The 20,907-nt window shown below is 44.0% G+C and overlaps 1 long non-coding RNA gene and 1 pseudogene across 1 annotated transcript; both read right to left on the bottom strand.

The window, feature by feature from the left end:
* Positions 1-5,262: 5,262 nt before the first annotated feature.
* LOC117094433 lies at positions 5,263-9,897 on the bottom strand (annotated as a pseudogene).
* A 97-nt stretch (positions 9,898-9,994) lies between these two features.
* Positions 9,995-19,166, bottom strand: LOC117092181. Its single transcript, XR_004440663.1, has 4 exons — positions 18,615-19,166; positions 15,975-16,178; positions 11,310-11,443; positions 9,995-10,169 (listed from the first exon to the last, which is right to left on the bottom strand). It is a non-coding gene; the product is annotated as an uncharacterized LOC117092181 (long non-coding RNA).
* Between the last annotated feature and the right edge of the window lie 1,741 nt (positions 19,167-20,907).

Here is a 20,907-nt window from a genome sequence, read left to right as displayed (position 1 = left end):
CGGTCCGGGCAGAGATGAAATCATAGGGAGTTGATGTTGTCTTCTTGTGCTGAGTCAGTTCCTAGGTGGGGGCCACGAGATCAGATGAGCCAGTTTATGGATCTGGGCAGTGCCAGCTGACCCATGAAGGGCAGGGTCTGCAAAATATCTCAAGCAATGATTTTAGGAGCAGTTTAGGGAGGGTCAGAATCTTGTAGCCTCCAGCTGCAGGACACCTAAACCATAATTTCTAATCTCATGGCTAATTTGTTAGTCCTATAAAGTCAGTCTAGTCCCCAGGCAAGAAGGAGGTTTGTTTTGGGAAAAGGCTGTTATCATCTTTGTTTTAAGCTATAAACTAAGTTCCTCTCAAAGTTAGTTCAGCCTTGGCCCAGGAAGGAACAAGGACAGCTTAAAGGTAGAACCAATATGGAGTCGGTTAGGTTAGATCTCTTTCACTGTCTCGGTTATAATTTTGCAAAGGTGGTTTTACTTCTCCCACAGCTGTGGCTACAGGGACTTAATTTATAGGGAGGGGTCTGTGGCAGCTGCTACCCCAGCCGCTGCTGCACCGTGCTCACCACACATCTAGGGTAGCCTTCTCTGGCAGAGGCCCTCCTGGCTTCCCATTTTCCATTCTCCTCGCTATGGCTAGGGAGTGGGGGTGACAGAACAGAGGAAGGAGGGCTGCCTACCATGGTCTGGGGCTTGAGTAATAAAGAACCCCAGGCCAGGTGCAGTGGCTCATGCCTGAAATCCCAGCACTTTGGGAGGCCGAGGTGGGTGGATTACCTGAGGTCAGGAATATAAGACCAGCCTGGTCAACATGGCAAAATCCCGTCTCTACTAAAAAAATAGAAACCTTAGCCAGGCATGGTGGTGGCGTCTGTAATCCCAGCTACTCGAGAGGCTGAGGCAAGACTGCAGCCTGGGCAACAAGAGTGAAACTCCATCTCAAAAATACAAAAAATAAAAAATAAACTGAGTCTCCCCTAGACAGCATATAGTTTGATCATGTCTTTTTTATCCTTCTCTCAATATTTCCCTTTGATTGAAGTGTTTAATCAATTTATATTTAATGTAATTATTGTAGGATTTTTATCTGCCATTTTGCTATTTGTTTTCTGTATATCTTACGGCATTTTATTGTTCCTCTATTCCTTTATTACTGCCCTCTTTTGTGTTAGATATTTTCTCATGTACCATTTTAATTCTCTTGTCATTTATTTTCTTTCTTTCCTTTTTTTTTTTTTTGACAGATTCTTGCTCTGTCGCCCAGGCTGGAGCGCAAGGTCACAATCTCGGCTTACCACAGCCTCCGCCTCAAGGTTCAAGTGATTCTCCTGCCTCAACCTCCTTAGTAGCTAGGATTACAGGCATGTGCCACCAGGCCTGACTAATTTTTGTATTTTTAGTAGAGATGGGGTTCACCATGTTGGTCTCAAACTCCTGACCTCATGATCCACCCACCTCAGCCTCCCAACTTTCTTTTTTTTAGAGATGGGATCTTGCTATGTTGCCCAGGTTAAACTTGAACTCCTGGGCTCAAACAATCTTCCCACCTCAGCCTTCCAAGTAGCTGGGACTATAAGTGTTTGCCACCACACCCAGCTCTTATCATTTCTCTTACTGTATTTTCTATTTATGTTCTCTGTTGCCCTTGTGATTACAGTTAACATCTTAAGTTATAGCCATCCACTTTAAATTAATACCAACTTAATTTCAATAATATACAAGAGCTTTGTTCCTATATAGTTCTATTACTTCACCACTAGTCTGTGCTATTATAGTCATACAAAATAAGCCCAATACAGCTTTATAATTATTGCTTATTCAGTTATCTTTTAAATCGGGTAGAAGAAGGAAAGACTTATACACACACAAAAATCATTTATGTCTTTTACATTTACCTGTATAGGAGGTACCATTACTAGTGCTTTATTCCTTTGTGTGGGTCATAATTACTGTCTATTTCCTTTCATTTGTTCAGGGTCTCCGTCACCCAGGCTGGAGTGCAGTGGTGTAATCATAGTTCACTGCAACTTCAAACTCTAGTGCTCAAGTGATCACCCTGCCTCATCCTTCCAAAGTGTTGAGATTACAACCATGAGCCACCATGCCTGACCCACAGTTTTCTGTTTTCAACCAGCGAGTGTCTTTATTTCTCCTTCACCTTTAAAGGATAGCTTTACTGGATATAAAATTGTTGACTGACAGTACTTTTTAACTTTGGCACTTCATATGTCACCCCAGTGCCTTCTGGTCTCCATGATTTCTGATGAGAGATTCTCTGTTAATCTTATTGAGGCCTTACTGTATGTGACAAGGTACTTCTGTCTTGCTGCTTTCAAGATTCTCTCTTTGTCTTTGTCTTCAACAGTTGGATTAGGATGTTTTTAGGTGTTGATCTCTTTGAGTTTATCTTACTTGGAGTTTGGTGAGGTTCCGGATGTGTATATTAATGTTTTTCATCAAATTTGTGAAGTTGTAGGTTGTTATTATTTAAGATATTAATTATGCCCCATTCTCTCTCTCCTCTCTTTTGGGACTCCTATTATATATATGCTGACATGCTTGATGGTGGCTCAAAGATCTGTGAGTCTCTTGTTTATTTTTATTCATTTATTTTCCTTCTATTCCTCAGATTGGATGATCTCAATTGACCTATCTTCAAGTTTGCTGTTGTACCCCTCTAATGAATTTTTTATTTCAGGTTTTGTACTTTTCAACTTCAGAATTTCTATCTGGTTCTTTTTTAAATATAATTTCTATATCATAATTGATGTACATATGGTGCACATTGTTCTTTTTTTTTTTTTTTTGAGACAGAGTCTCGCTCTGACCCCCAGGCTGGAGTGCAGTGGCACAATCTCTGCTCACTGCAAGCTCCGCCTCCCGGGATCACGCCATTCTCCTGCCTCAGCCTCCTGAGTAGCTGGGACTACAGGCGCCCACCACTGCGCCCGGCTAATTTTTTTTGCATTTTTAGTAGAGACGAGGTTTCACCATGGTCTCGATCTCCTGACCTTGTGATCCGCCCGCCTCGGCCTCCCAAAGTGCTGGGATTACAGGCGTGAGCCACCGCGCCCGGCCCAGTGCACATTGTTCTTATGCTTTCCTTTAGTTCTTTAAATATATTAGTTCTTTGAACATATTTTTAATAGCTGATTTAAAGTCTTTGTCTAGTAAGTGTAATGTCTGGGGTCCCTAGAGGACACTGAAAGTTTACTGGCACCATATGACCTTTTTTGACCTAGTCTTTTATTTTGTTTAGGCAGTCACACAAGTCCACCCAATTTCAAGTGGGGAGTGGCAAGGCTCTGGAAGAGCAGGTGGGACCAGAAATGCTTGTGTGACCATTTGTGGAAAATATAATCTGCCATATTTACTGTTTTGGAAAATCAAGTCACTAATGGCAGCACTGCTTATAGTAGTCAAGTCACCAGTTCAATACACTTGTCTCAGCCTGCATTAGTACCATAAAGCACATATATGAAGATGATTTTTTTTTTTTTTTTTGAGACAGAGTTTCACTCCTGTTGCCCAGGCTGGAGTAAAATGGTGCAATCTTGGCTCACTGCAACCTCCCCCTCCTGGGTTCAAGTGATTCTCCTGCCTCAGCCTCCCGAGTCACTGGGATTACAGATGACCACCATCACGCCCAGCTAATTTTTGTTATTTCTAGTAGAGACGGGATTTTGCCATGTTGGCCAGGCTGGTCTCGAATTGCTGACCTCAGGTGATCCACCCGCCTCGGCCTCCCAAAGTGTCAGGATTACAGGCGTGAGCCACTGTGCCCAGCTGAAGATGATTTTTAAGATGTGAGCGTTAAGCTACTTCTTGGGTCTTCTGGAGTTGTAGTGGTCAAGTATTTTTATATTAAAGTACCTTTCATAAATTAGCTTTATTTTATTTATCTTTTATATAACAGTTATGACATTACATTTATTTTCTGCATTAAATAATTATTAAATTTTATAATTTTTTTATTGAAGTATAACATATATGCTGAAGTACCCAAATCTTCAGTGTATAGCTCAAGAAATTTTTTCAAAGTAATAGTACTTATTTATTATCTCACAGTTTCCATTGGTCAGGAATTCAAAAGCAGCTGAGTTGGTGGTTCTGGCTCAGAGTCGTTCATCATGTTGGAGTCATATGTCGGCTGGGACTGCAGTTATCTGCAGGCTTCACTGGGGCTGGAGGATTCACTTTCAGTGTGGTTCACATGGCTGGCAAGTTGGTGCTGGCTGGTGGTTGGGGGCCTCAGATCCTTTCTCCATGGGGCTCTCCCTGGGTTTCTCTGAGTGTCCTGACAATATGGTGGATGGATTCCCACAGAGCAAATAATCCCAGATACCAAGGTGGAACTGGCAATACCATTTATGATCTAGCCTTCAAAGCCACATGCCATCATTTCTACCATATTTTATTGGCCACATAGAGCCAACTCTGATTCACTGTGGGAGGAGACTACACAAGGGCATGAATATCAGGAGGCTGGGATTACTGGGAGACGGCTACTACATTGCCCCATAGATGGATTCTCTTCTGGGTTCCATAGACACATCAGTGTCTTGCATTGCCTTCTTTTTTTTTTGAGATGGAGTTTCACTCTTGTCACCCAGGCTAGAGTGCAATGGTGCAGTCTTGGTTCATGTGAATCACTTCTTAACTTCCTGTGTCTTGAATGTTGCATTTGTGTTTTCCAACAATCACCCTTGGCTCCTCAAGGCTGTGCCCTCCTTAGTATCTTTGAGTCCTGAGAACAGTTTGTTACTAGCCAAGCAATAATTCCCATTGCCAAAGCTCCAAGGCTCAGCTGCCTGTTTGTCTGGAGGTTTTCAAATAGACAAGGACGTGTTAATGACCTAGTACGTTATCTGTTAAGTTTTGGCAGGCAGCACGGAAATGTGACTTTTTAAATACGAAAAATAAAATTGTAATTGTATTCTTTTTTTGTTTTGTTTTGTTTTTTTGTTTTTTTTTTGAGGCGGAGTCTTGCTCTGTCGCCCGGACTGGAGCGCAGTGGCTGGATCTCAGCTCACTGCAAGCTCCGCCTCCCGGGTTTACGCCATTCCCCTGCCTCAGCCTCCCGAGTAGCTGGGACTACAGGCACCCGCCACCTCGCCCGGCTAGTTTTTTTTTGTATTTTTAGTAGAGACGGGGTTTCACCGTGTTAGCCAAGATGGTCTCGATCTCCTGACCTCGTGATCCGCCCGTCTCGGCCTCCCAAAGTGCTGGGATTACAGGCTTGAGCCACCGCGCCCGGCCTGTAATTGTATTCTTAAACAACCACAATTACTTACTAATGGTATGTGTGCCTGTTGGGCAATGCACAGTTCCTCAAACCATGGAATCAAATTAGACATTGCCATTCACATTTCCTGTTCCACATCGATATTTACACACTACTTGCTTTTTTTAATAATGGGAAATATTTATAATTTAAAAAATTTTAAATTAAACATTTTTAAATAAAAGGAAACACTGATGAACACTTTGTTTTCTATTTTGCACCATCACTAACAATATTCCAAAGAATGTCTCATACAAATATCCTTGTTCCTACGTGGGAGTGTTTCACAATAGTTTATTAGAACTGGAATTTCTGGCTCATAGAACATTTGCATTTCCAATCTTACTAGGTAATTCTGAGTTGTTCTCCATAGTAATTTACTCATTTATGCTCCTCAAATGTTTAAGAATTTCCCTTTTCTCCATTCTTGCCAAGTTGAGTATTATTAAACTTCTCCATGTCTGCCCATCTGATGGGTGTGAAGTGCATCTCATTTTTTAAAAAATTAGGATAAAATACAGGTAACATAACATTTACCTGCATCTCATTTTTTCCAATCTTAAACACAGTTGTATTTAAGACATTGCATTTTCCACTTACAATACAGTGCTTATAAAGTGCAAAGTTATTTCCTTCCCTTGTGCACGTGTTCCATATGTAAGTATTGAGAATGCCCAGTAATTTACTATAGCAGCTGAACTTTAAAGCTGCCATAGAATTTGCTACAAATTTAAGTCCTTCCATGTTTTCACTGTGTGGAACGATGCTACATCTTTTCTTGGGTTGGCTTAATTAACCTCTTCAATGGTGGGCCCTGAGGAAGCACGGACAGAGGCAGCAGCTCCCTCACCAGGGAATCCCGCAGGCATTCCTCCTGGTGTGCTTCCTGCACTCTAGTACAGCTTGGTAATGATGGGGTTGCAGACTGTCTCCAGCTCTTTCTGCTGATGTTCAAATTCTTCCTTCACTGCAGTCTGATTCCGTTGATAATGTCATTATACTTGTCAAGAAACTTCTGTTCGTCTGCATTGTTAATCTTGCCTCGAAGATTAACAATGCTTCAACAGTGCTTTCATGTTGAATGTATCTTCAACAGTGCTTTCATGTTGAATGCATGGGACTCAAGTGAATTCTTGGATGACACCTTGTCCCTCTGCTTCTTATCTTCAGCTTTGCACTTCTCAGCTTCCTGGACCACAACTCAATATCTTCCTTGTCCAAATGGCTCTTGTCATTAGTGACAGTAATCTTGTTCTCTTTTTCTGTACTACTGTCCACAGCAGAGACATTGAGGATGCCACTGGCATCAGTGTCAAAAGTGACTTCGATCTGAGGAACAGTGGAGTGCAGGAAGTAGGCCCGTGAGTTCAAACTTGCCAATCCATAGAGACAGAGAGTAGACGGATGTTTTCTAGAGGGAGGAATAGGTGAATGGAGAATGACGGCTATTGGATATGGGATTTCTTTTCAGGTTGATCACACTATTATAATATTTTTGTGGTTGTTGTTTGTTTTTGAGACAGAGTTTTGCTCTTGTTGCCCAGGCTGGAGTGCAGTGGCACCATCTCGGCTTACTGAAACCTCCCATGTTCAAGCAATTCTCCTGCCTCAGCCTCCCGAATAGCTGGGACTACAGGTGCCCACCACCACGCCTGGCTGATTTTCATATTTTTGGTAGACATGGGGTTTCACCATGATGACCAGCCTGGTCGTGAACTCCTGATCTGAAGTGATCTGCCTGCCTTAGCCTCCCAAAGTGCTGGGATTACAGGTATGAGCCACCACGCCCAGCCAAACTATTATAATATTAGAAAACAGTGATAGTTGTGTATCACTGCATATATACCAAAACATGTCAAATTGTATACTTTAAAAGAATGATGTTTATTGTATTTACTAATATCTCAATAAATTTGTGATAAAATAAGATGAAAATGCATCTCAAAATTCTTCCCTTTATGTTTCTTTTACATATAACACTTAGAAATGGAAATTTCCAGTAAGAAGACCCATCTAGAGACCTTGTGATGTGGTCTGGATGTTTTCTATCTCCAAACGTCATGTTGAAATTTGATTTCCAGAGGTGAAGCTGGTACCCGGTGGGAGGTGATTTGATCATGAGGGTGGATCCCTCATGAATGACTTAGCACCATTCTCTTGGCGATGAGTGAGTTCTTGCTCAGTTAGTTGATGTGAGATCTGGTTGTTTAAAAGAGTCTGGGATCCTCCTCTTCACTCTCTGGCCATGTGATACACTGCTCCCCTTCAATTTCCACCGTGATTGTAAGCTCCCTAAGGCTCATGCCATAAACGAGATGTTTGCACCACGCTTCCTGTACAGCCTCCAGAACCATGAGCCAAAATAAACATCTTTTCTTCATTAAAAAAAATTTTTTAAAGCCCCAAAACTTGCCAAACAGGTTGTAATCCTTGGTCATGGGATGCTCATCTTTATAAACCTGAATAAGCACACCAGGGTGGTTGTAAGCAGTGAAATTCTGTGTCTGGGTAAAAATGGTAGCATTACACTTAATGAGGACAGTTGTGACTCCGTCAGCAGTTTCAATACCAAGGGAAAGAGGAGTGACATCCAACAGAAGCAAAATCTGGAACATTTTCAGACTTGTCTCCAGGTAGGGGGGCTGCCTGGACAGCTGTGCTATAAGCAACAGCTTCATCAGGGTTGATGCTCTTATTCAGTTCTTTTCCACTGAAGAAGTCTTGGAGAAGCTTCTGAAGGTTAGGGATATGAGTAGAACCACCAGCCAGGACAATATCATGAATCTGTGACTTGTTGAGTTTGGTGTCTCAAAAGGCTTTCTCTATGGGGTCCACGGTGCCATGGAACAAGTCAGTCCTTCAGGTCAATTCTTCAAATCCAGCATTGGTAATGGAGGTACAGAAGTCAATTGCTTCATAGACAGAATCAATCTCGATACTGGCCTGGGTGCTGGAAGAGAGAGTTATACTTACCACATTCACAAACCATATGAAAGTGTGAAATAGCTCTTTTGTTCTCACTGACATCCTTCTTTTTTATTTGTTTATTTATTTATTTTTATATTTATTTTTATTTTTTTGAGACAGAGTCTTGCTCTGTTGCCCAGCCTGGAGTACAGTGGTGTGATCTCGGTTCACTGCAAGCTCCGCCTCCCGGGTTCAAGCGATTCTCTTGCCTCAGCTTCCCGAGTAGCTGGGACTACAGGCGCATGTCACCACACCTGGCTAATTTTTGTATTTTTAGTAGAGATGGGGTTTCACCATGTTGGTCAGGCTGATCTCAAACCCCTGACCTCGTGATCTGCCCGCCTCGGCCTCCCAAAGTGCTGGGATTACAGGTGGGAGCCACGATGCCCAGCCTCACTGACATCCTTCTTATGCTTGCCCTTGAACTCAGCAATAAGATGGTTGACTATTAGGTTGTCAAAGTCTTCTCCACCCAAGTGAGTTCTCCAGGTGTAAATTTTTTTTTTTTTTTTTTTTTTTTTTTTGAGATGGAGTCTTGCTCTGTTGCCCAGGCTGGAGTGCAGTGGCATGACCTTGGCTCACTGCAAACTCCACCTCCTGGGTTCAAATGATTCTCCTGTCTCAGCCTACCAAGTAGCTGGGATTACAGGTGCACACCACCACACCGGGCTAATTTTTGTATTTTAGTAGAGATGGGGTTTCAACACTTTGGCCAGGCTGGTCTTGAACTCCTGACCTCAAGTGATCTGCCCACCTCGGCCTCCCAAAGTGCTAGGATTATAGGCATGAGCCACTGTGCCTGGCATTCCAGCTGTAGATTTGACTTCAAAGATCCCATTCTCAATAGTGAGGACTGACACATCAAAAGTGCCACCTCCCAGGTCAAAGATCAGCATAATTATTTCAGCTCCAACCTTTTTCTGTCTAAGCTATAAGCAATAGCACCTGCAGTTGTCTCGTCGATAATTCTAAGTACACTGAGACCAGCAATAGTTCCAGCATCTTTGGTAGCCTGATGCTGAGAGTTGTTAAAGTCAGCTGGCACTGTGATCACAGCATTGGTAACTGTTTTCCCAAGATCAGCTTCTGTAATGTCCTTCATCTTTGTCAGAACCATAGAGGACATCTCTGGGTAGAAGCTTTTTGTCTCTCCCCTGTATCCTCCTTGGACCTTGGGCGTGCCAGCATCACTCACCACCATGAAGGGCCAATGCTTTACATCACACTGGACAACAGCATCATGAGATCTGCATCCAGTCAGACATTTGGCACTGAAAACTGTGTTGATGGGGTTCACTGCAACTTGATTATTTGTGGCATCACCAACCAATCATTTGGTGTCTGTAAAGGCAACATAGCTTGGAGTAGTTTGGCTTCCCTGATCATTGGCAATTGTCTCTACTTTTCCGTGTTGGAAAACACCCACACAAGAGTAGGTGGTGCCAAGATCAGTACCAACTGTAGGTCCCTTAGACATGGTTGCTGGTGTGTAGGTCCAGCTCAGACAGCGAAAAAAGACACAGGAACCCCAAGAGCTGCAGGAACCCCAAGAGCTGCAGGCACGTTCCATGAGCTGCACCTTTTTTTCTTTTTTCTTTTTTTGAGATGGAGCTTCACTCTTGTTGCCCAGACTGGAGTGCACTGTCGCTATCTTGGCTCACTGCAACTTCCACCTCCCGGGTTCAAGTGATTCTCCTGGCTCAGCCTCCTAAGTAGCTGGGATTACAGGTGCCCGCCACCACACCCAGGTAATTTTTTGTATTTTTAGTAGGAATGGGGATTCATCATGTTGATAGGCTGGTCTCGAACTCCTGACCTCAGGTGATCCACCTGCCTCAGCCTCCCAAATTGTGAGCTGCCACACCCGGCTACATCTCATTTTTAATTCAGATTTTTCTGGAGATAACTGCAGATTCATATACAGCTGTAAAAACAAATACAGAGAGAGCCCTTGTTCAAGCATTTTTTTTTTTTTTAGAGAGATGAGGGTCTTACTATGTTGCCCAGGCTGGACTTGGCAATAAAAAATTAAATAAAATTTATATATCACTGATGATTAATAAACACAGTGTATTTATCACATTTGTATACTATAAAAGTATATTTATACATTTAGGGGAGTTGGAGCTGATGAGACTGAGAACCGCTGTGTCTAGTAAGACTTCCTTAGGCTGGTAGGTTGGAAGCATCAGGAAATGTGTTTTTCACCCTTTGCTTATTTCCATTATCTGTCCCAGTCTGTAGTCTCAGGCATTGTGCCTAGGGAGGCATTACATAAAAATGGAATGATTAAGTTGCTTATTTGTTTGTTTGTTTTTTATTTATTTATTTATTTATTTTGAGACAGAGTCTCACTCTATTGCCCAGGCTGGAGTGCAGTGGCATCTCACCTCACTGCAACCTCCATCCCCCAGGCTCAAGTCATTCTCTCACCTCAGCCTCCTGAGTAGCTAGGATTACAGGCATGTACCATCATGCCCAGCTAATTTTTGTATTTTTAGTAAAGACGGGGTTTTACCATGTTGTCCAGGCTGGTCGAACTCCTGACCTTAAGTGATCCGCCTGCCTTGGCTTCCCAAAGTGCTGGGATTAGAGGCGTGAGCCACTGCTGCGCCCAGCCAAATTGCCTTGTTTGAAAGTAATTGATGATGGTCTTAGAATTCGCCCAGCCCCACCCCTCGATGTGCTTTTTTTTTTTTTTTTGGAGACAGGAACTCACTCTGTTGTCCAGATTGGAGAGTGCAGTGGCGTGACCTCAGCTCACTGCAACCTCCGCCTCCAAGGCTCAAGCGATTCTCCTGCCTCAGACTCCCAAGTTGCTGGGATTACAGGCACCTGCCACCACGCCCGGCTACTTTTTGTGTTTTTAGTAGAGATAGGGTTTTACCATGTTTGCCATGCTGGTCTTGAACCCCTGACCTCAAATGATCCACTCTCCTTGGCCTCCCAATGTGCTGGGATTACAAGTGTGAACCACTGCACCTGGTCTCGATGTCCTATTTCTTATTTATGTCACCTTTTCTGTTTTTACTGGAAAAGGAGTAAGACAAAGAGCATGGATTACCAAGAGGACGTCATCCTTGACCACCATGCAACAGGTAGACACCACGAGAACCCAGAGAGCAGGAAGTACAGGCAGACTTTGGCTGAGGACCGGGTCAGGAATTCTCTGTCTTGTGGTTCACCAGTGGTTGGTTCCTGTTGGTTACAGGAAGAAGGGACTAAGAGTATCTGAGTATATGATATGCAATTTTATGCACAGGGAACTCTGTTGGGCACATTGTGTAGATATCATTTAATCTTCACAACAACCCCGTGAAACAGGTGTTACAATTCCCTTTCTCTAGATTAAAAAGGGGGGGGGAAGGTACCTTGTCTCTACTAAAAATACAAAAATTAGCCACAGGAGGCAGTAGGGAAGAGGACAGAGTGAGAAAAAAGAGTGCATCTAGTACCTTCCGGCCAACCATTATTTGAATAACTGAGCAGAAGAGGAAGGCTCTGCAGAGGTATGAGGAAGAGGCCAGGTCCACCGGAAGCCAAGGCATGGCAGCTAACATGATTCACCACTGCTGAGAGGGAAAGAAGAGGATGGAAACATGTCTGCTGACATTAGCAACAGGAGTGTCTTGGGTGATGACGCTGATTGGGGTGAAGAATGAACAGGAAATGAGGCCATGGGACTGTGGGTATGGACCACTCTTTGGAGAAGTTTACTTGCAAAGGAGATACGAGTGGAGTTGACGTGTTAAGGCTGTGTATGTGTGTTGTTTTGTTCTTACTGAACATGACTTGTGCATATTATGGAATCAGTAGAAAAGATCTGAAGGAGCTGGAGATTGAGACAGGAGAACGAAGGGATGATAGACAGTTCTATGTTCCTACCAAGGACTCTTGGCCAAGATGCAAGGCAGGAATGAGAGCCTCACCTTTGATGGGAGAAACAGCAACCCCTGCTATAACAAGAGGCAAGGAGAGGAAAAAGTGAGCCTTTCAGTTGGTGTTGGGAAGAAGAGGCAACTATTGGCTTAAACACTTCAATTTTTCTGACTCTTAGCAGCTAGGTCAGCCTGAGAGTGAGAGGATCTGAGCAGAACAGAGTGGGCTGGAAACCATGCTTGCATGAGTAAGAAAATGAGTCAGGCTGGGCACGGTGGCTCATACATGTAATCCCAGCATTTGGGAGGCCGAGGCAGGAGGATCACCTGAGTTTGGGAGTTTGAGACCAGCCTGACCAACATGGAGAAACCTCGTCTCTACTAAAAATACAAAATTAGCCGGGTGTGGTGGCACATGCTTGTAACCCCAGCTACTCACGAGGCTGAGGCAGGAGAATCGTTTGAACCCGGGAGGGTTGTGGTGAGCCGAGATTGCGTCATTGCACTCCAGCCTAGGCAACAAGAGCAAAACTCCATCTCAAAAAAAAGAAAAGAAAAGAAAAGAAAGAAAGTGAGTGGACTGGCAAAGCCTAATAGTGTTACCCTGAAGGTCTAGTGGACTATTTGTGGAAAGGAACCAACCTGACTAAGGTCAAAGTGAAATTTGCCTCGTACCCGTGGATATAATCTGAAGAAAGGGCACTAGACATGCACAGATGAACAAGAATCAGTCCTTGCTCTTCAGGGCTGGTAGTCCATTGGAAAATTTCAAGGACACAGGTTGTAGGATAAGCATTAGGTTTGGCTGGGAGTAAAGGAGATCCCTCCAAAATCAAATAGTTTCTTTCTCTCTCAGAAATAATGTGTGTAGTATCCCAGAGCTAGTATGGCACACCACAGTGTTGTGAACCAAGACTTCTGTCTTGTTGCTCTAACATGTATGGCTTCCACTCCCAGGATATCTCATGATCTTAGGCAGCTGCCATAGCTCCAGCCATTACACTGCTATTCCAACCAAGAGAAATATGGAAGACAGAAAGAATTGGCAATGGGTGCATGCCAGCTATCTTTTATAGGGTTTCCTGGAAGCTGTCATCTCACTGGCCAGAATTTTATTATTTTTTTCTGAAATGGAGTCTCATTCTGTCACCCAGGCTGGAGTGCAGTGGCACAATCATGGCTGACTAAAGCCTCGACTTCCCACACTCAAGGATCTTCCCTCTCCAGCCTCCTGAGCAGCTGGGACTACAGGCTGTGCCACCACACCCAGCTATTTCATATTTTTTGCAGAGGCAAGGTTTTTCTATGTTGCCCTGGCTGATCTCAGACTCCTGGGCTCAAATGATCCTCCAGCCTTGGCCTCCCAAAGTGCTGGGATTACAGGTGTGAGCCACTGCGTCCAGCCCAGAACCGAATCATACTACCATACCTCTCAGTAAGGGAGCCTGGCGAATGTCAGCTTTATTCCATTTAGCAATGTGCCAAACGTAACACTTGGGGGAGGGGGACTTAACTACCAAGGAAGTGGGAAGGAGCAGAAATTAGAGATCACTAACTGTCTCTTCCATATAGATAAATTAACAGATGAATGAGGCAAGGCACGGTGGCTCATGCCTGTAATGCCAACACTTTGGAAGGCCTAGGCAGGAGGATCGCTTGAGCCCAGGAATTAGAGACCAGGCTGGACAACATAGGGAGGCCTCGTCTCTACTAAAAACAATTTTTTAAATTAGCTGGGCATGGTGGCACATACCTATAGTCCCAGCTACTTGGGAGGCTGAGGTGGGAGGATTGTTTGAACCTCAGAGGTTGAGACTGCAGTCAGTTGTGATTGTGCCACTGCATTCTAGCCTGGATGACAGAGCAAGACCCCATCTCAACAGCAGCAACAACAACAACAACAACAACAACAACAACAACAACGAAACCCAACCAAGTAACCAACAAACAGATGAGCACAGAGCAGTGATACAGGCTGAGAACCACGTACAGAAAAGGGAGCCATCAGCTTAGCTTGAAGCGGCCAAGAAAAGCTACATGGAGCTCAAATGGGGGTTCTTTGGGTGCCATTTACAGAAACCATCAGGCAGACAGTGAATTGTTCCTTCATTATCTATTCTCTCCTTCTTCCATAGAATAGGATTTCAGCTGTCCAACTAAGACCTATATTCCTAGACTGTCTTGCAGCTAGGTGGGGTTATTATTAAGTTTTGGCCAATGAGTTGTGAGCAGAAGTGGTGTATACCATTTCTGAGTCTTGCCCTTCTAAATCCTGAGCATATTCCTCCCTGGTGTGTAGGTGTGGTGCTGGGAGCTAGCTTTGATCTTGCAGAGAAAAGCAATACTTTAAGACATGGACTGCTGGGAAACAGAGAGAGAAAAAGCCTGGTTACCTGGATGTCCTAGTGCCTCGGAGCGCCCAGCCTCCCTGGAATGCCTGCCTACAGATATAATAGGTAAACTATCCTGTTGGAGCTATATTTGGGGGTCTTTGGGGCAGCAGCAGCAGTTTAGCCTATGCTGTAAATAATTTATTACTCAAGCTATTTGAAGGAAAAAAGAAAAGAGGACAATAAAGGGGTACTATGCAACCCAAGCAGTGGAAAATGCTGCCCAGCCTTAGGGAGGAAAAGGAGCTAGGAATTGGAGTCTGGGTGGAAACCCACATATACCTTTTCTGACTCTCATCCCTGCTTTGCTCTGCACACCTGCTTCAGTTGTCTGTCCCCTGCAGAACAGCTTTGTCTGATTCTGCCCTTACACAGCTCTTAGGGCTGCCCCACTGTTTCCAGTGTATTTGTTATTGTTCTAGACACAGGTCAGCAATAAGCAGTGGTTTCAATCCCACTTTCAGATTCCTGAGAGGAAGGATCAGATTTGCCTGTCCCGGGTCAGGAGTTCATCCGCGGAGCTGTCAGCTAACTATGAGCAAGACAGTGAGGGTCAAATACTGTCAGCTGGGGGCTGGGTGTGGTGGCTCATGCCTGTAATCCCAGAACTTTGGGAGGCTAAGGTGGGGGGATCACCTGAGGTCAGGAATTCGAGACCAGCCTGGCCAACATGGTGAAACCCCCGTCTCTACTAAAAATACAAACATTAGCCAGGCGTGGTGGTGGGCAGCTGTAATCCCAGCTACCCAAGAGGCTGAGGTAGGATAATCGCTTGAACCCAGAAGACGGAGGTTGCAGTGAGCCAAGATGGTGTCACTGGACTCTAGCCTGGGCAACAGAGTACGACTCCATCTCAAACAACAAAACAACAAAAACACCTATCAGCTGGCTACCTGGACCCCAACCCATGGAGTGACAGAATTTTTGGACATGGTCATGGTTCTTGGACTGGGAAGGACCTCCTGATATGGCTTGGCTCTGTGTCCCCACCTAAATCTTATCTCGACTTGTAATCCCCACGTATCGATGGAGGGACCTGGTGGTAGGTGACTGGATCATGGGGGCAGTTTCTCCTGTGCTATTCTCACGATAGTGAGTTCTCAAAAGATTTGATGGTTTATAAGTGGTAGTTTCCCCTGTGCTCTCTCTCCTGCAGCCTTGTGAAGAAGGTACTTGCTTCTCCTTCTCCTTCCACCTTGACTCTAAGTTTCCTGAGGTTTTCCCAGCCAGGTGGAACTGTGAGTCAATTAAAGGTCTTTTGCTTATAAATTACCAAGTCTCAGGTGGTATGTTTATAGCAGTGTGAGAACAGACTAATGCAACACCCAAAGCATCTACTCTGCAGGGTAAAATCAAACTTCCTCAGTTTGATGTATAAGGCCTGGTGCAACCTGATTCCACCCCATTTTCTCTCTCACCTGCCTTCCCTACACACATACCCACTCCCCACAATGAACATACCTTATCTCCCACAAGACTACAGGTCTCTGCACATGCTGTTCACACTCTGGAATTTTCCTCCTTCTTTTCTGCTTGGTTAGCTTCTATGCATGCTTCAAGAGCCTACTCAAATGTTGCATTCTCTTGAGTAGACAACTTGATTCTAAGTTTCATTTTACTGGAATTTTATCAGCTCAATTGCCATTGTGATAACACTTGTCATCCCTGAGGAGGAAGTAATAGATGTCTCATTAACATGAAATGTGCACAGTAAACTGCTACAGGACGTTCTACTCACCAGAAATTTCTATGAACTGGCATTTCTAAACTATGCAATTGCAACTGATGGCAACACTAGAAGATACAAAGTTGTTTCACAAATCAATTAAAAATAAAGTGAGGTGTGAAAGAGAGAGATGCTTTCTGACCAGACTGCTAGTTGCCCCGTTTTTATTTTATTTTATGTTTTATTTGAGAGGTTCTTGCTCTGTCACCCAGGCTTGGGTGTAGTAGTGTCATCATAGCTCACTGCAGCTTTAAACTCTCGGGCTCAAACAATCCTCTTGCCTCAGCCTCCTGAGTAGCTGGGACTACAGGCGTATACCACATGTCCAGCTAATTTGTCCATTTCTTTATTTTTGTAGAGACGGAGTCTTGCTATGTCGCCCAGGCTGCCCGACATTTCTAACTAGGGTTATCACTGCCTAACAAAAGGCTACATTTCCCAGCCTTCCTGGTAGCTATTTGTGGCCATAGGAGTAGGTCCATGCCCTAGAATGTGAATGGAAGTGCTAGGTGTGACTTCTGTGTTTCTTGCTTAAAAGCAAAATTGCATGCCCTCCACTTTTTCCCTTCCCTTCTCCAGGGTGAAGCATGGATGAGGTTATGACTCAGCTTTGACCATGCGGCCAAAGACAACATCCTAGGATCTGTGAGGCAAGGGGATGGGAGGAAGCCATGGCCCTGACTAACCCGATGGAGTTGAGTATCCCGACCAGTCTGGACCATCCACGCCTGGTCTTTTGCTGGAGAAATAAATTAATTGTATCTTCTTTAAACCTCTGAGTAGCTTATCCAGTATCTTATGTACCTCTCATATGTATAATTATATCTTATAATTAAGATTAGCAGCTTAGCAGCTTAGCCAATGCTATGGATATGGATAATTTTATATATAAATGTTAAATAATTTTATATCTATATATGTATAAATAAATTTATATCTATATTATGTATACATTTATAAATTATTTACACAAATTTATATATAATATAAACATAATTTTATATCTATATCATGTGTACATACCTTTATACATAATATAAATATAAAATTATATCTCATACATAATTATATATAATATAAACATATACCTTATATATAATTATCCATATCCATAGCAATGGCTATGAAATATATGTGTTTCATATATATTTCATATATAGCTGCTAATTCAGATTAGTAGTCTGGGCTCGGTGGCTCACAACTGTAATCCCAGCACTTTGGGAGGTTGAGGAGGGTGGATGGCTTGAGCCCAGGAGTTCAAAACTAGCCTGGACAACATGGTGAGATGCCACCTCTATGAAAAATACAAAAATTAGCTGGGTGTGGTGGCCCACACCTGCAATTCTAGCTACCCAGGAGGCTGAGGTGGAAGGATCATTTGAGCCTGGGAGGTCGAGGCTTCAGTGAGCTGTGATCACACCACTGCACTCCAGTGTGGGTGACAGAGTGAGACTCAGTCTCCAAAAAAAAAAAAAAATTTAGCAGCTTAGCCATAGCAGCTTAGCCAATGCTATAAATATGAATAATTATATACATCATTTATATATAATTATCTGCAATTAATATAAATATATATAATATATATGAAATATAAGTATATAATTATCCATATCCATAGCATTGGCTAAGCTGCTATGACAAATATACATACATATATACACATGTATAACATGTATATCTATATGTATATACTACATAATATATAATAGCATATATGTGTATATGTATGCACACATATTTGTTGTAGCAGCTTAGTCAATTTTTTCTTTTTTTGAGTCGGACTCTCGCTCTGTTGCACAGGCTGGAGTGCAATGGTATGATCTTCAGCTCACTGCAACCTCTGCCTCCTGGGTTCAAGCAATTGTCCTGCCTCAGTCTCCCAAGTAGCTGGTATTACAGGTGTCTGCCACCACACCCAGCTAATTTTTGTATTTTTAGTAGGGATGGGGTTTCACCATATTGGCCAGTCTGGTCTCTTGGCCAGGCTGGTCTCGAACTCCTGACCTCATGATCTGTCTGCCTCAGCCTCCCAAAGTGCTGGGATTACAGGCGTGAACCACCGCGCCCGGCTGCCAACGTTTTAACATAGCAGCTTAGCCCTTTCCTAGGCAGAGCAAGCCATGCAATTCTCTGGAACAGAGGTGAAATCTCTGTCATCTTTTCATTTCCAGCCCCCGGATAGCCCCTTACAAACAACGAATGTTCAATAAACCTCTGCTGATTGAATGTGTGCCTGAACTGGCAAGAACTAAGGCAGTAAAACATGAGTTGGGCCAAATATGAAGGGCCTGGGATGTACCAGTTAGGAATCTGGACTTTGCTCTTGCCCACACACATTTTGGTGCCGTCAAAGGTGTAGGGAAAAATAACCTCACCTTTTTAGGCTTCCCTGAATCGTGTTGGCTGGGGTGACACCTGCTGGCAAATTGAAATACTGCAGCCTCAATCTGTCTCCGCCAGAGATCCAGGAAGCCGTTGTTAAATATTGTTAAGTTACAAATAGGAGGTGCTGAGGAAAATATGATGAATAGCAATAGTTTGGAAATACTCTGGGCTAGTCATGGTAATGGGTGCCATAGTGGGGATGCAGAAACCTTTTGACAGTTCTGTGATGGTGAGTTTCAGGGTTTGGTTTTGTTAAGAGATGGTCTCTTCCTTTGATCTTGATAAGCTGTAAAATGCCTCTCCCACATTTTCCTCTTCCTGGAATTGATCCTTCGTTATCTATTTGCATAGCTTTTGATTTTTCTCATTTCTGCCAAAGGGGTTAATAACCATGACAATGTTATTTGAGTCAACCTGTGAATCTGATTAAAAACAACGCAAAAAAAGGAACTACCACCCAAAACCAACCAAAAATGCCCCCTTCCGCCCCCGCAACACTTATGAAAACAGAGCAGTTGGGCTGGGTGCAGTGGCTTATGCCTGTAATCCCAGCACTTTGGGAGGCTGAGGTGAGAGGATCACTTGAGCCCAGGAGTTTGAGACCAGACTGAGCAACATAATGAGACCCCATCTCTATTTTAAAAAGAAAAGAAAGAAAGAAAAAGAAAGCTGGGCAGTCTTCCCAGGTGAGATAGTGCATCAGCGCTGCTTGGCTGGGCCCACTGGGGGAGATTTCTCTCTCTTCTCATTTTTGAGAGACAGCAAGATGTGCTATTCCTAAACACCAGTGTGATCACCCCTAAGGCCTGTGCAGCTGCTGCAATGATCATTTGCCCTTTTGCTTTGGCCTCCCGAAAACTTGGAGAGAATCCTAGTCCTCTTCCAGCAACTGTAGAAGACTGTGCTTTTCCCAGCCTGGGCAACATGGCAAAACCCCGTCTCTACTAAAATACAAAAAATTAGCAGGGTGTGGTCGTGCGTGTCTGTAATCCCAGCTACTCCGGATGCTGAGGCAGGAGAATCGCTTGAACCAGGGAAACAGAGGTTGCAGTGAGCCAAGATCATGCCACTGCACTCCAGCCTGGAGACAGAGCGAGACTCTGCCTCAAAAAAAAAAAAAAAAGACTGCGCTTTGCTCAGTGCTAAAGACATAACCTGGCTTTAAATTTTTTTCTTCTCTTATTTTGCCCAATCCATTTGGTATTTTTGTAAGCCACCTGAAATCCCGAATACATAAGGACCAAACATTAGAACAAGTGGCCCAAGTAGTGCCTTGGTGGTGGGGCTGGGGAGTCATAGAAGTGAGGGAAGAAGCCAGGTGTGGTGGCTCACGCCTGTAATCCTAGCACTTTGGGAGGCCCAGGCAGGTGGATCACCTGAGATCCAGAGTTCAAGACCTGCCCGACCAACATGGTAAAACCTCGTCTCTACTAAAAATACAAAAATTAGCCGTGTGTGGTGGTGGGTGCCTGTAATCCCAGCTACTCGGGAGGCTAAGGCAGGAGAATTGCTTGAACCCAGTGAGAGACAGGACTAGCTGGATTTCCTAGGCCAACTAAGAATCTCTAAGCCTAGCTGGGAAGGTGACTGCATCCACCTTTAAACACTGGGCTTGCAACTTAGCTCACACTCGACCAATCAGGTAGTAAAGAGAGCTCACTAAAATGCTAATTAGGAAAAACAGGAGGTAAAGAAATAGCCAATCATCTATTGCTTGAGAGCACAGTGGAAGGGATAATGATCGGGATATAAACCCAGGCATTGGAGCCAGCAACCCGCTACCCTCTTTGGGTCCCCTTCCTTTGTATGGGAGCTCTGTTTTCACATTATTACATCTTGCAACTGCACTCTCTTCTGGTCTGTGTTTGTTATGGCTCAAACTGAGCTTTCGCTCGCCGTCCACCACTGCTGTTTGCCACCATCACAGACCCCCGCTGACTTCCATCCCTCCGGATTCGGCAGGATGTCCGCCTTGCTCCTGATCCAGCGAGGCACCCATTGCCGCTCCCTATCAGGCTAAAGGCTTGCCATTGTTCCTGCATGGCTAAGTGCCTGGATTCGTCCTAATCAAGCTGAACACTAGTCACTGGGTTCCAGGGTTCTCTTCTGTGACCCACGGCTTCTAATAGAGCGGTAACACTCACTGCATGGCTCAAGATTCCATTCCTTGGAATCCGTGAGGCCAAGAACCCCAAGTCAGAGAACACGAGGCTTGCCACCATCTTGGAAGTGGGCTGCCTCCATTTTGGAAGTGGCCCGCCACCATCCTGAGAGCTCAGGGAG

Source organism: Trachypithecus francoisi, unplaced genomic scaffold (genome assembly GCF_009764315.1).
Source record: "Trachypithecus francoisi isolate TF-2019V2 unplaced genomic scaffold, Tfra_2.0 Contig01440, whole genome shotgun sequence".
NCBI classification, from domain to species: Eukaryota; Metazoa; Chordata; class Mammalia; order Primates; family Cercopithecidae; genus Trachypithecus; species Trachypithecus francoisi.
The sequence above is the reverse complement of the archived record's forward strand: the minus strand, read 5'-3'. Positions and strand labels throughout refer to the sequence as shown.